Below are 12,669 nucleotides of genomic sequence, written 5' to 3'. Positions count from 1 at the left end.
TAGACTTGAATAAACACTGGGAGTGGATGGGTCATTACACAAAGTAGAAACCATTTCCCCATGCTAATTTTTTCCCTTACTGTTACTCTCACCTTCTTGTCAACTGTTTGAAATGGGCCATCCTGATTATCACTACAAAAGTTTTTTTTCTCCTGCTGATAATAGTCCACCTTAATTAAGGTCTCGTTACAGTCGGTATGGTAACACCCATTTTTTCATGTTCTCTGTGTGTATATATATCTTCCTACTGTATTTTCCACTGGATGCATCCGATGAAGTGGGTTCTAGCCCACGAAAGCTTATGCCCAAATAAATTTGTTAGTCTCTAAGGTGCCACAAGTACTTCTCGTTTTTTTACTCAGAAGATGGTAGCTCAACTTCTCATATTATTTTTAGCCCAACTTAGAAGCAACAAGAATTGGAAATATCACAGAAAAGTTTGTTTTTTATCAGATATCTAATCACATTTTTTGGGCTTGAGAGGGTCAGTGAAGTGGCAGTTTTTCAGTGAAGTGATTGGATAAGAATTTTAGCTGAACCTAAAACTCTAATTCAGAGCCAAAGTGATTCCCAAGTATTTTTGTTGACAAATGAGGTGGGGCCGCCCTGTGACAGTTCCATACCTTGCCTAATAATACCCCTCTTTGGGGCTAGCTTATTACAAAAACATAGTACCAAGTATCAGGGGGTAGCCGTGTTAGTCTGTATCCACAAAAACAACGAGGAGTCTGGTGGCTCCATAAAGGCTAACAGTTTTATTTGGGCATAAGCTTTCGTGGGTAAACAACCCACTTCACCCAGTGTTCACAGTCCTTAAAATCCCCAAACAGCTTATCCCTAGCTGCCCCACATACCACAATCCGGCATTTTCCACCACATCTGCGCTTTTCTTTGGTCCTCTCCTGTCCTTTTACCAGGAGAGCACACCCCCCGCCCCCCAGCCCTTTCAGGCAGAGTGCAACCCTGCTCTTGCCAGCAGGAATCCACAGAGCCTCTCTGCTGGGAATTCATCCTCATTAGGGCAGCGTCCCTCACTCTCTATGGTCTGTTAACCTTTTGACAGGGAGGCCCTTGCACTACTGCCCTGGCTCCAGCTCTCCAGCGTGGACTGGGTAAGCCTCTTTGCTGTTCTCCTGCCTCTAGCCCTCAGCTTCAGCTCTCCAGCTTAGAAGTCAGCAGGCAACTTCCTTTTCTGCTCTCTGGCCTTCAGCCTTCCGGCTCTGGATCTACAGCTCAGGGAGCTCACCTGTTAAAACTCTCTTGCTGTTCTCCTGCCATCAGCCTTCCCCCAGGAGCCACCTATAGCTTATTTCAGGGACCTCCTACAGTCTCCTAGTCTCTGGCAGCTCTCACCTGTTGATTTCTTGCTCCCAGACATTCTTATCTGCCCTTTTCCTGACTGATCCTCCACTGGCTCAGTCTCTCTCCCCTCTAGGGCCCATTTGGGGTCAGCTAACCAGTGACAGTTGCACTGGCCTCTTGACTCTTACAGGGCCAGTGTCACTCTGAGAGAGTACCTTTCACGGCTGCTGGTGAAGTCATCTTATTCATCTACTTCAAGTACTTGGAGAACGGCTGGTTTTTCAACTCCAAGAGTTTTACACTAGTCCTAATATACATACCCCAAACATGTAATTTATTTTCTATTTATACCATTATTGTTTGTTTATACATAGTGTAGGAACACTCAGAGGTCTCAATCAAGATCAGGGTCCTGTTGTACTAGGCACTATGCACACACAGATGATCTCTGGCCCAAAGGGCTTACAGTCTAATTCTCCCACTTAAAAGCTTTGCAATCCAATCAGGGAGAAAAAACAATACCATGTGATATAGATGATCAGTCACATGCCAATAACACTGAAAAGCAAATAGTCAAATGTGCAGCTTTCATATAGGCTGAACTTTGTGACTATGAATAGGTGACAAACAAAAAATGTTTTATTTACAAAAAGAAAATAAGGGATCAGATTATTTTAATCCTATGAAAAAATTTATAGAACTGAATTGGGATGAAGCCCATAGGATACTACAGAAGCTACCTAAAAAGTCTGTGAAACTGAATAGCTTTCATGGTTTTTTGGACCCATCCTATAGAATTCTGTATCAATATTCTCTATAAAATTCAATAGGATGGATCAAAAATTGTAAAATAATAACCACTTTTAGTATTTTCTCAGTGTCTTTTTCATGATTTATTCTTAAGACTTTGATCCACTGTGCTCCAAATCTTTGGCAGTTCACCCAATACTAGTCTATAAACATAAAAGAATTCCCTGACTTGTACTTCTCATACTCAAATAAGAACAGCAGTCTGAAGCCAAGATGAAATACATTTGCCTTCTTCACAATATAAAAAATAACACATTGAACAGCAGCCCAACAGCTACATTACAATGCATTCCACTTATAACAGATTGAATAGATTTCCCAGAACAAACACATTGCATTCACTTTATATTTATCCAGGTGCAACTGACAGAAACTTTCATTTTAACAGGTAACTAGGTATTTCTTCTCCACACACTTTACCAGTAAGCTTTATTCCAAAAGCATTTGTGCTCCCTAACTTCAAAGAAAATGTAAACATACATAAACGGAGGAAGCAAGATTGCAAGTCAGAATTTTTAGTAGACTTCAGCTTCAACAAGTTTATCCTTCAGTTAGTCCTTTGCTTATGTGCATGTGCTCGCATGCTCGCTCTCTCTCTCCTCTGCTGTCACACTTGCTTTGCTGCCTCAAGACATAATGGACTCTGGATATGTCCCATATAACTGGCATGCACTATAGTTTTGTTCTTAGACTCTGCTTTCTAGGTCTGGGCATATTGATGCAGATCTATCACAGAGGCACAGAATAACAGGTGCTTTTATTTTTCCACAGTAAATGTATAAAATTACCACATAAGTGAGAATTTCTGTGTCAGGTAATCAGGGAGAAAAAATGGGTTTATGCATCTAACCATTGACATATTGACCAGGAATGCAACTATTGCTAATTGCCTTTTTCCCTCTCTTTGCTTCTTCTCCTATCAGCACTATCAAAGCTTTAAAGAAAAATACCAGCACAATGCCTGAAAATATTTGGGGAAAATCTCATACATTTTTCCAATCTGCTAGGAGAACAAAAGCAAGAAATTAAAGAACTATAGCTATCGATGAAGATTTTTACCCATGGGATCTACTTCGTACATACTTCCAGTCATTCTTTCATGAAGGGGAAAGATGCCATGATTATTTAAATTATTACCTTTAAGATTTTAAATCTCTTATTGATTTAGTGTGGAGAAAAAGTGGAATTAACTCTAGATGTTTCATCAATTTGAACAGAACAGGGAAAAAGCCAATAACTGAATATGGCTTTAAAAGGCAGCTATGAGGTATATTTTTTCTGAATCTATGTCAGTAGAAGTCATTTGCAGTGAGAGGAAAATAAACCTCTGAGATGGTGTATTATTTTCATATGATTGAAAACTGGTTGAAGAGGAATGGAATAGGTTTGGGGGAAGCTTATGGTTTTCACTTTTTGTAACAGCAGATCTAATACATTTTGTGAAATCTTTGCCTGTATGAAATGTTACTAATTGAATGATTGATTTTTCCCCCCCAAGCACCCTATGTTCTAACATATGGGTGCTATACATAGATTAAATACAAGCAGCACATTATGTTAAACTGCCCACAGTGGATAGAACATGCAGCTCACCTTCTTGAAACTGACCCTCGCAAACAAAAATTAATCAGCAATTATAGACAATCAAGCAAAAGCAAATGCTTGACCAAAAAAGCATGGAGCCATGAAACTAGCATCAAAAAATGCCTTCACTGATTTTAGATGGCCCAGTGGTGCTCGGAGAGGGTGGTCATCAATAAAGTAAGCAGGTCTCAAACCAGCTGGAACTTTTTAGGTGAAAACCGTTACCTTGAATTCAAAATTTGATATGTCTCAGCAAAATATGCTCTGGTTCAGCTAACCGTTTTAGGCTTGATAGCGGAATCACTGGGTGAAATTCTATGATCCGTATTTGAAGGAGTCAGAGTAGGTGATCATAATGGTCCCTTCTGCCTTAAAATCTGCAACTTTATGAATTACACAGTTGTCTTCCTGATCTCTTACACATTGTAAAATTATGATCTAGCCTACAAGGGAGTACAATGAAAACAGAGAGCCATTCAGAAAAAGAAACATGCATCCCACGGGAAGTTTAGACATTTCAAAAAAATATTTGTCCCAAATTGGGATAAAAAGTCAAAAACTTAAAACCTTTTTTGTGGAATGGAAATTCTGAAAAATTTGGATATGGAAACATCCGAACAACCTGAGTGAAACACTTTGTTTCAGTAAGTTTAAATATTAATTTTGGTAATACTGAAACATTACAATATGAAATAGTAAATATAATATAAAAGTTGAAACAAAATGAGAATGTCAAAATGAAATATTCCATCTCAATCCTGATTAAGTTAAAAAAAAATCCTTCAAAAATTTTGTTGAAATTGATACATTCCCTTGAGAATCCCAGGTGGGTGAGCCAATGTCTTTTATTAGATTAACTTCTGTTGATAAGAGAGACAAGCTTTTGAGCTTATATGGAGGTAATAGGAGCTGGCAACACTCTTGTACTGGTGGATAAGTGATTAGGGCAATGGGCTAATAACCTTGGGGGCTCTCTCATGGTGGTTCGAGTCCCACACACAACTGGTTTAGGGTGAAGGTTTCCTGGTGGCTGATCTACCCTTTGTCCCAAATGGGATCAGATATTGCAATGAGTAGAAATATACTCTGCATCTCATAGCTAAATACAAGATGGAACAGATTGTTAGTATACATAGTGAACACATATTTCAAGGGACTATTCAAGATGCAGTGGCCCATTAATTAAAATGTACAGTTACAAAAGTGGAAATGCGTGCAAACTTCATGGACGCTTCTTAAAAGCACAATAATAGAGGCTCAATGAAATGTATACCCCAAAATTAAAAAAACACTGTAAGCGAACAAAAAAGTGCTACCATGGTTAAACAGCAAATCAAAAGAAGTGGTTAGAGGCAAAAAGGCATCCTTTAAACATTGTAAGGTAATTCCTACTGAGAAACTAGAAAGGAGCATAAACTCTGGCAAGTCAAGTGTAAAAGTATAATTATGAAGGCCAAAGAAGAATTTGCAACTATCCATAGACTCAAAAACTAACAGCAAAAATAATTAAGTACATCAGAAGCAGAAAGCCTGCCAAACAATGAGTGGAGCCACTGGATGATCGAGCTGCTAAAGGAGCACTCAAGGAAGATAAGGTTTTGCAGAGAAGCTAAATGAATTCTTTGCATGGGTCTTTACAGGAGAGAATATGGAGGAGATCCCCACACCTGAGCCATTCTTTTTAGGTGAGAAATCTGAGGAACTGTCCCAGATTGAGCTGTCAATAGAGCAGGTTTGGAACAAATTGATAAATTAAACAGTAATAAGTCACCAGGCCCTGATGGCATTCACCCAAAAAGTTCTGAAGGAGCTCAAATAGGAAATTACACAACTATTAACTGTGGTTAATCGGCTTCTGTACCAGATGGCTGGAGGATAGCTAATTGTTGTAACAACCAGGCAAGGTACTAACAAACTTCAACAGGACTTTATTCTTAAAGTGAAAACCTCTTTACCAAGCTGCTGCTGCACCCTTGGTAGCTCTCACTCAGCCTCCTCAACTCCTCTCCCCCCCCTTCCTGTTTCCTGTCCTTTCAGACTCCCAACAGCCAGTGCTCCTAGTTCTAATAATTACAAGCAGCATCTAAACACCACATTCCCTCCTCTCTTAAGAAACTCTCCCAATTAAAATAAACATTGTTGTTCTAACCACAGGAACGAATATGAAACAAGACACTATACTGTTGGCAGAAATATTACACTGAAAACACTGTAGATACTACATAACATAGTCTGTAGTCCAGACAGGTGGTTGTCTGGGTCCGACAGACCATCTCTCAAGACCCGGTTCCAGTGCAATGTCTTGTTGTGTTGATACTACGGTGAAGTCATCCAATGCAGACTGAGTGTTGCATAATCTCCTCTTGGTGCATAGGCAGGTGCCAGATAAGAAGCATTCCATACCCACCCATCAGAAAGTCGATAGGTGTAAGGTCCCTTCTTCTCTATGATTTTAAGAGGACCTGTGAATTTATGGTCCCCTTTTCATAAAATTCCAGGTTTTCGTATTCTAATGAAGGAACGAAACTTTGGTTCCTTAGCACCCCACTACTTGTCTGTGAAAGCCTTATACTTTGCTTGGTTCTGTTCAGCTGTTTTTCTCACATCATCCTCGGTTGGGGCATCAGGTGGTACCTGTAACAATCCAGCAATGTTCAGTTTAGTATTCATCTGTTTCCCATGCAGTAACTCTGCAGGTCATCTTTGTGTTGTGGCATGTCGTGTAGCCCGGTATGCTGGCAAGAAATCAGTAGTGAAGGTTATCCACAATCGCCCTTCCAGTTTAGCCGTTTGCAAACTCTCTTTCAAACTTCTGTTAAACCGTTCGATTTCCCCATTGGCTTGAGGGTAATATAGGGATGACCTTCTGTGTAAAATGTTCCTCTGTGCTAGAAAAGTTTCAAACTCCAGGGAAGTAAATTGACTGCCATTATCTGAAACCAGGTCTTTGGGGTTACCTTCCCTGCTAAAAACTGAAGAGAGGAACTTAATTACTGTAGCAGAAGAGATTTGCTATGTAAACACTACCTCAGGCCATTTATTGAAATAGTCTATTAAAGTGATGGCATAATGGCAGTCACTTGGAGCAGTATCAAAGGGTCCTACAATATCAGTCACCGCTTTTTCCCATGCAGATTCAGGAAGAGGAACAGGCTGTAATGGAGGAGTACATGTCACTGCTGTCTTATCATGTATTTGGCAAGTGACAAAGGATTTTGAGTGTTTCAGTTTGAGAGTCCATCCCTGGCCACCAATACAGATCCCGTAGTCATTGTTTGGTCCTGACAATTCCTTGATGAGTATCGTGTGCCAGATGTATGAGTTTTGACTGTAATTCTTCTGGCACAAGTAGCCCATGTGTACCTTGTAGCACACAGCCATCAAGCAAAGAAAGTTCATCTTGAACTCTAAAATAAGGCAGCAAAACTGGGTCAAGGTTTTTATGGTTAATGACCATCTCTTTGTCAGAAATTCCTGTCGTTTTTGTTGTATTGGACACGCTGAACAAGCAGCTTGAAATTGTTCTCTTGTAACTGCATAAGAGTGCTTGTAATAAGCGCAACTACTACATCCTCATCCTTTGGTGGACCATCTGGTGAAGGCAAAGACAGGCAAGAAAGGCAATCAGCTACCACATTTTGGTTTCCAGGCTTATATTCCAGTTCATAATTGAAAGAGAGTAGTTTTGCAGACCATCTAGCAATACAATATCCTGCTCTTCCCAGTCCTTTAGTGGTGAGCAACGTCATCAAAGGGCTGTGGTCTGTGCGCAACTTGAACGTGTGGCCCCACAGGTAAGTTCTCCATTTTCCAGTAGCCCAGACACAACCAAGTGCTTCTTTTTTGACTGTAGAATATTTTCTCTCCGCATTACTTAGTGTCCTTGAAGCAAATGCAACAGTCCTCTCTGTGTTGTCCTCATGCAGTTGTGTGAGAACAGCCCCAAGTCCACAATCAGAAGCATCAGTAGTTACAATTGTGGGCAATGCAGGATTGAATAGTGTAAGTACTGGACTATGTACAATCAAGTTTTTCACCGTTTCAAAACTAGCTTGTGCATCCATTGTCCACACTAAGGTTGAACTTCTCCGTAGTAATTCTCGTAACGGTTCAATGACAGAAGCATAATTGGGAATGAGGTTTGCAAATCTGTTGGAGGAGAAGCATTTGAAATTGCCAGGATATGATCTGGATCAGGTTTTAGTCCAGCCTATGAAATTGTGTGCTCCAGAAAGGAGAGTTCAGTTTGTCTAAATTTGCATTTGGACCTATTGAGCTTGAGGCCTGCTTTACTGATGCAGTTTAGTACAGACTGCAGGTTATTGTCATGCTCCTCAGAAGTATTTGCAAACATGATAATCTCATCCAGATAGCACTGAACTCCATGTTGATTCTTCAGAATCAATGACATCATTTTTTGAAAGGCACTTGGGGCAGATGCGAGCCCATATGGAACACATTTAAAACGAAATAGTCCCTCGTGTAATAAAAGCTGTGAGGTCTCTGCTATCTTCATGCAACATAACCCGGTAGTGTGCGCTCTGCAAATCAAGAATAGAAAACATCTTTGCTCCATGGAGTTCTGCAAATACTTCCTCTATGAGAGGAAGAGGATGGCTGTCAATCACAATAGCTTTATTTGGCTCCCTTAAATCCACACAAAGGCGAATGCCTCCACCCTTCTTCTGCGTCACTACTATAGGTGAAACCCATTCCGAGGAGTTAATCTCTTCAATAATGTCCTTTTGAACAAGTTTTCTAAGTTCCTCTGAAATAGCTTCCCTGACTGAAAATGGCAACGCCACAACTTCTGTTGTACAGGCATCACATTATTCCACATTTTAACTTTATGCAGAAACCCATAAGCACAGCCAGATTTCTGATCAACCTGGTGTTGGGTCCCAGCTGAAACTGGTACCACAAGAGTGCTTTGCTGAGGAAGATCAATTCATCCATTAACTACCCTGAGATTTAAAGCAGCCAATAAATCTCTGCCAAGGATAGGAGTGCCTTTGTGGACAATGTAGAACTCTGCAGTTACACAGCAATCACCAAAAGTAACTATTGCTGGCAGGCAGCCATGTACTGGAATATGGTTTTTCAGATAGCACAACAAGTGAAGTTTGGGTTCGGTAAGAGGCACATCTTTAAAGTAATGCAAATAGATGGAATCAGGTAGTATAGATACTGCTGAGCCAGTGTCCAACATTAGCTGAATAGAGTGTGGTTTGCCTGAGGGTATGGCGGAAACATTTACAGTGCACTTTATTTGTTCTGGAATATGTGCAGTAGTGATTTTGTCCACGCTCAGCACAGTAACATCTGGTATTGTAACTGCATGCACCTGTTGATTGAACTGTCCGCTGCGACATACTTTAGCAAAAAAAAGTGCCCAATCTTTTTGCAATGATTGCACTGAGCTACTTTTGCTGGACAGCCTGTGTGGCTTGTAAGGTGTTGTGGGGATCCACAGTGAAAACATGCTTTTACTGTATTTTGAATTTGCTGATTCAGTGGTTTTTCATTAGTTTTCCTTTTGGAATTGTTTGTCTGCAGTGGTCGTGAACTTTTCTGCAAAGGAGTCACAGCCTGGACTGTGCCTCCTGTATCCATGCTCATTATTTTGGCTTCAGCTGTAGCTGACTCAATCTGAGTAGCAATGGTTATTGCTTTTTCTACTGTAAGTTGTGGTTCTAGAAGTAAGCGTTCTCTTACACGAAGCCTGGTTGTTTTCTCAATGAGCTGGTCTCTAATCATCTCATCTGCCATATTCCCAAAGTCACAAGTTACAATCAGACTTCTCAGGGAAGCAATATACTGCATTATGGTCTCCCCTGTTTTCTGATCATGCTGGCGAAATCTGTAGCGATTAGCTACTACATTCACTTTTGGCACAAAAAAGTTCTTTAATGCAGTGAGTGCAGTCTCATATTTATCATCTGCAAGGGGAAAAGTATAAAATATATGCTGCCCTTCTGCTCCAAGGCAGTGGAATAGCAGAGCATGCTTTCTTACTTCAGAAATCTCTGTAGCACTGATTGCAAGCAGATAAGTCTCTCGAACATATGGATCCAGGCAGTAAAAGCAATTGGAGGCTCACCTGGGCTTTGCAGAAAGGATGCAGGTGGGTTCAGAGGCAGAAGATCCATCCTCATTGCCAAAACATTGTAACAACCAGGCAAGGTACTAACAAACTTCAACGGGACTTTATTCTTAAAGTGTAAACCTCTTTACCAAGCTGCTGCTGCACCCTCGGTAGGTCTCACTCATCCTCCTCAACTCCCCCCGCCTTCCTGTTTCCTGTCCTTTCAGACTCCCAACAGCCAGTGCTCCCAGTTCTAATAATTACAAGCAGCATCTAAACACCATACTAATGTGACACAATTTTTTAAAAAAGGCTCCAGAGGCAATCCTAGCAATTACAGGCCAGTAAGCCTAACTTCAGTACCAGGTAAATTGGTTAAAACTATGGTAAAGAACAGAATTATCAGACACATAGATAAACATGATTTGTTGGAGAAGAGTCAACATGGCTTTTGTAAGTGGAAATCATGCCTCACCAATCTATTACAATTCTTTGAGGGGGTCAACAAAAATGTGGACAGAGGTGATCCAGTAGATATAGTATACTTGGACTTTCAGAAAGCCTTTGACAGGGTCCCTCACCAAAGGCTCTTAAGTAAAGTAAGCAGTCATGTGATAAGAGGGAAGGTCTTCTCATGGATCAGCAAGTGGCTAAAAGATGGGAAACAATGGGTAGCAATAAATGGTCAGAATGGAGTGAGGTAAATAGTGGTGTCCCCCAGGGGTCTGTACTGGGACCAGTCCTATTCAACATATTCATAAATGATCTGGAAAAAGAGGTAAAAAAAGTGAGATGGCCAAATTTTCAGATGATACAAAACTATTCAAGATAGTTAAGTCCAAAGCAGACTGTGAAGAGTTACGAAGGGATTTCACAAAACTGGTTGACTGGGCAACAAAATGGCAGATGAAAGTCAATGCTGATAAATGCAAAATAATGCACATTGGAAAACAAAATCCCAACTTTACATACAAAATGATGAGATCTAAATTAGCTGTTGCCACTCAAGAACAATATCTTGGAGTCATTGTGGATAGTTTTCTGAAATCATGTGCTCAACATGCAGCAGCAGTCAAAAAAGCGAACAGAATGTTAAGAACCATTAGGGAAAGGGACAGATAATAAGACAGAAAATATCATAATGCCACTATATTAATTCATGGTACTCCCACATCTTGAATATTGCATGTAGTTCTGGTTGTCCCATCTCCATAAAGGTATACTAAAATTGGAAAAGGCCAGAGGAGGGCAACAAAAATGATTAGGGGTATTGAACAGCTTCCATATGAGAAGAGATTAAAGACTGGAACTTTTCAGCTTGGAAAAGAGATGACTAAGAGGGGATATTATAGAGATCTATAAAATTGTGACTCGTGTGGAGAAAGTAAATAAGAAAGTGTTATTTACTACTTCACATAACACAAGACCCAGGGGTCACCCAATGAAATTAGTAGAAAGCACGTTTAAAACAAACAAAAGGAAGTACTTCTTCACACAACACACAGTAAACATGCGGAAGTTGTTGCCAGGGGATGTTGTGAAGGCCAAAACTATAATGGGGCTAAAAAAAAATTAGATAAGTTCATAGAGGATAGGTCCATCAGTGGTTATTAGCCAAGATGGTCAGAGATGCCACCGAAAGCTCTGGGTTTCCCTAGCCTCTGATTGCCAAAAGCTGGGAGTGGATGGCAGGGAATGGATCATGTGATGATTGCCTGTTCTGTTCGTTCCCTCATTGTCGGAAGACAGGATACTGGGCTAGACGGACCATTGGCCTGACCCTGTACAGCTGTTCTTATGTTCATTAGCATCTCTCCAGTCATGGGTGGTGGTGTGGGAGGTTGTTCCCTTGAAACATTTTGATTTAGATTTAATGGAATTTTCTGTTGGAAAACTGTTCTGTCAAAAAAAAAATTGACCTGCTCTGGATGATAGAAGGAATAGTTCTTTTTATAACAGTGTATCTAGCTATAGTTTTGGAAACAACTTGCTTTTATTTCCCTGTCTATAAACAGTTTCCTAATCAGTAGCACACAGAGATTTCTGAAATCTGGTCATGTACTGTTAGGACCTTTTCCTTTGCCTTATTATACATTAATTTTCACTGTGGGGGTGGGGGGGAAAGTACACATAGAAATTTATGTTTATGAGAAATAGCAGTGTTCTCTTCTGGAGGGATAACCTAGAGAAGCCATCTTTGGGTCTTAATTTTTTTTTCATGTTGTTTAAAGTTCTTTTCAGTGGTGTTTTCTATTAGCATTGTTTCATTTTAGGGCATTTTAAAACATTTTGGGCCAAAATTGATCATATTGGTTGAAATGTTTACATAAGGGATGAATTTGACCCTTTTTGTGGTCATACTTTACAAGAAAAATAAAAATGGCCTCCCTTATTATTTTAGCTGGAAATCTGTATAGATTCATAGATACTAAGGTCAGAAGGGACCATTATGATCATCTAGTCCAACCTCCTGCACAACGCAGGCCACAGAATCTCACCCACCCACCCCTGCAAAAAACCTCTCACCTATGTCTGAGCTATTGAAGTCCTCAAATCGTGGTTTAAAGACTTCAAGGAGCAGAGAATCCTCCAGCAAGTGACCCGTGCCCCATGGTACAGAGGAAGGCGAAAAACCTCCAGGGCCTCTTCCAATCTGCCCTGGAGGAAAATTCCTTCCCGACCCCAAATATGGCGATCAGCTAAACCCTGAGCATATGGGCAAGATTCATCAGCCAGATACTACAGAAAATTCTTTCCTGGGTAACTCAGATCCCACCCCATCTAACATTCCATCACAGGCCATTAGGCCTATTTACCATTAATATTTAAAGATCAATTAATTACCAAAATCATGTTATCCCATCATACCATCTCCTACATAAACTTAT

At 40.3% G+C, this 12,669-nt stretch overlaps 2 long non-coding RNA genes across 2 annotated transcripts in view; one reads left to right on the top strand and one right to left on the bottom strand.

The window, feature by feature from the left end:
• The window catches only part of LOC141990006 (uncharacterized), a 403,850-nt gene that overhangs the window by 245,999 nt on the left and 145,182 nt on the right, over positions 1 to 12,669 (top strand). The gene's annotated exons all lie outside the window — the stretch shown is intronic.
• LOC141990008 (uncharacterized) overlaps positions 1 to 12,669 on the bottom strand; it is a 107,157-nt gene that overhangs the window by 75,861 nt on the left and 18,627 nt on the right. The gene's annotated exons all lie outside the window — the stretch shown is intronic.

The sequence above is a fragment of the Natator depressus genome, chromosome 6 (genome assembly GCF_965152275.1).
Source record: "Natator depressus isolate rNatDep1 chromosome 6, rNatDep2.hap1, whole genome shotgun sequence".
Taxonomy (NCBI): Eukaryota; Metazoa; Chordata; order Testudines; family Cheloniidae; genus Natator; species Natator depressus.
This window is presented reverse-complemented; position numbering and strand designations above follow the sequence as displayed.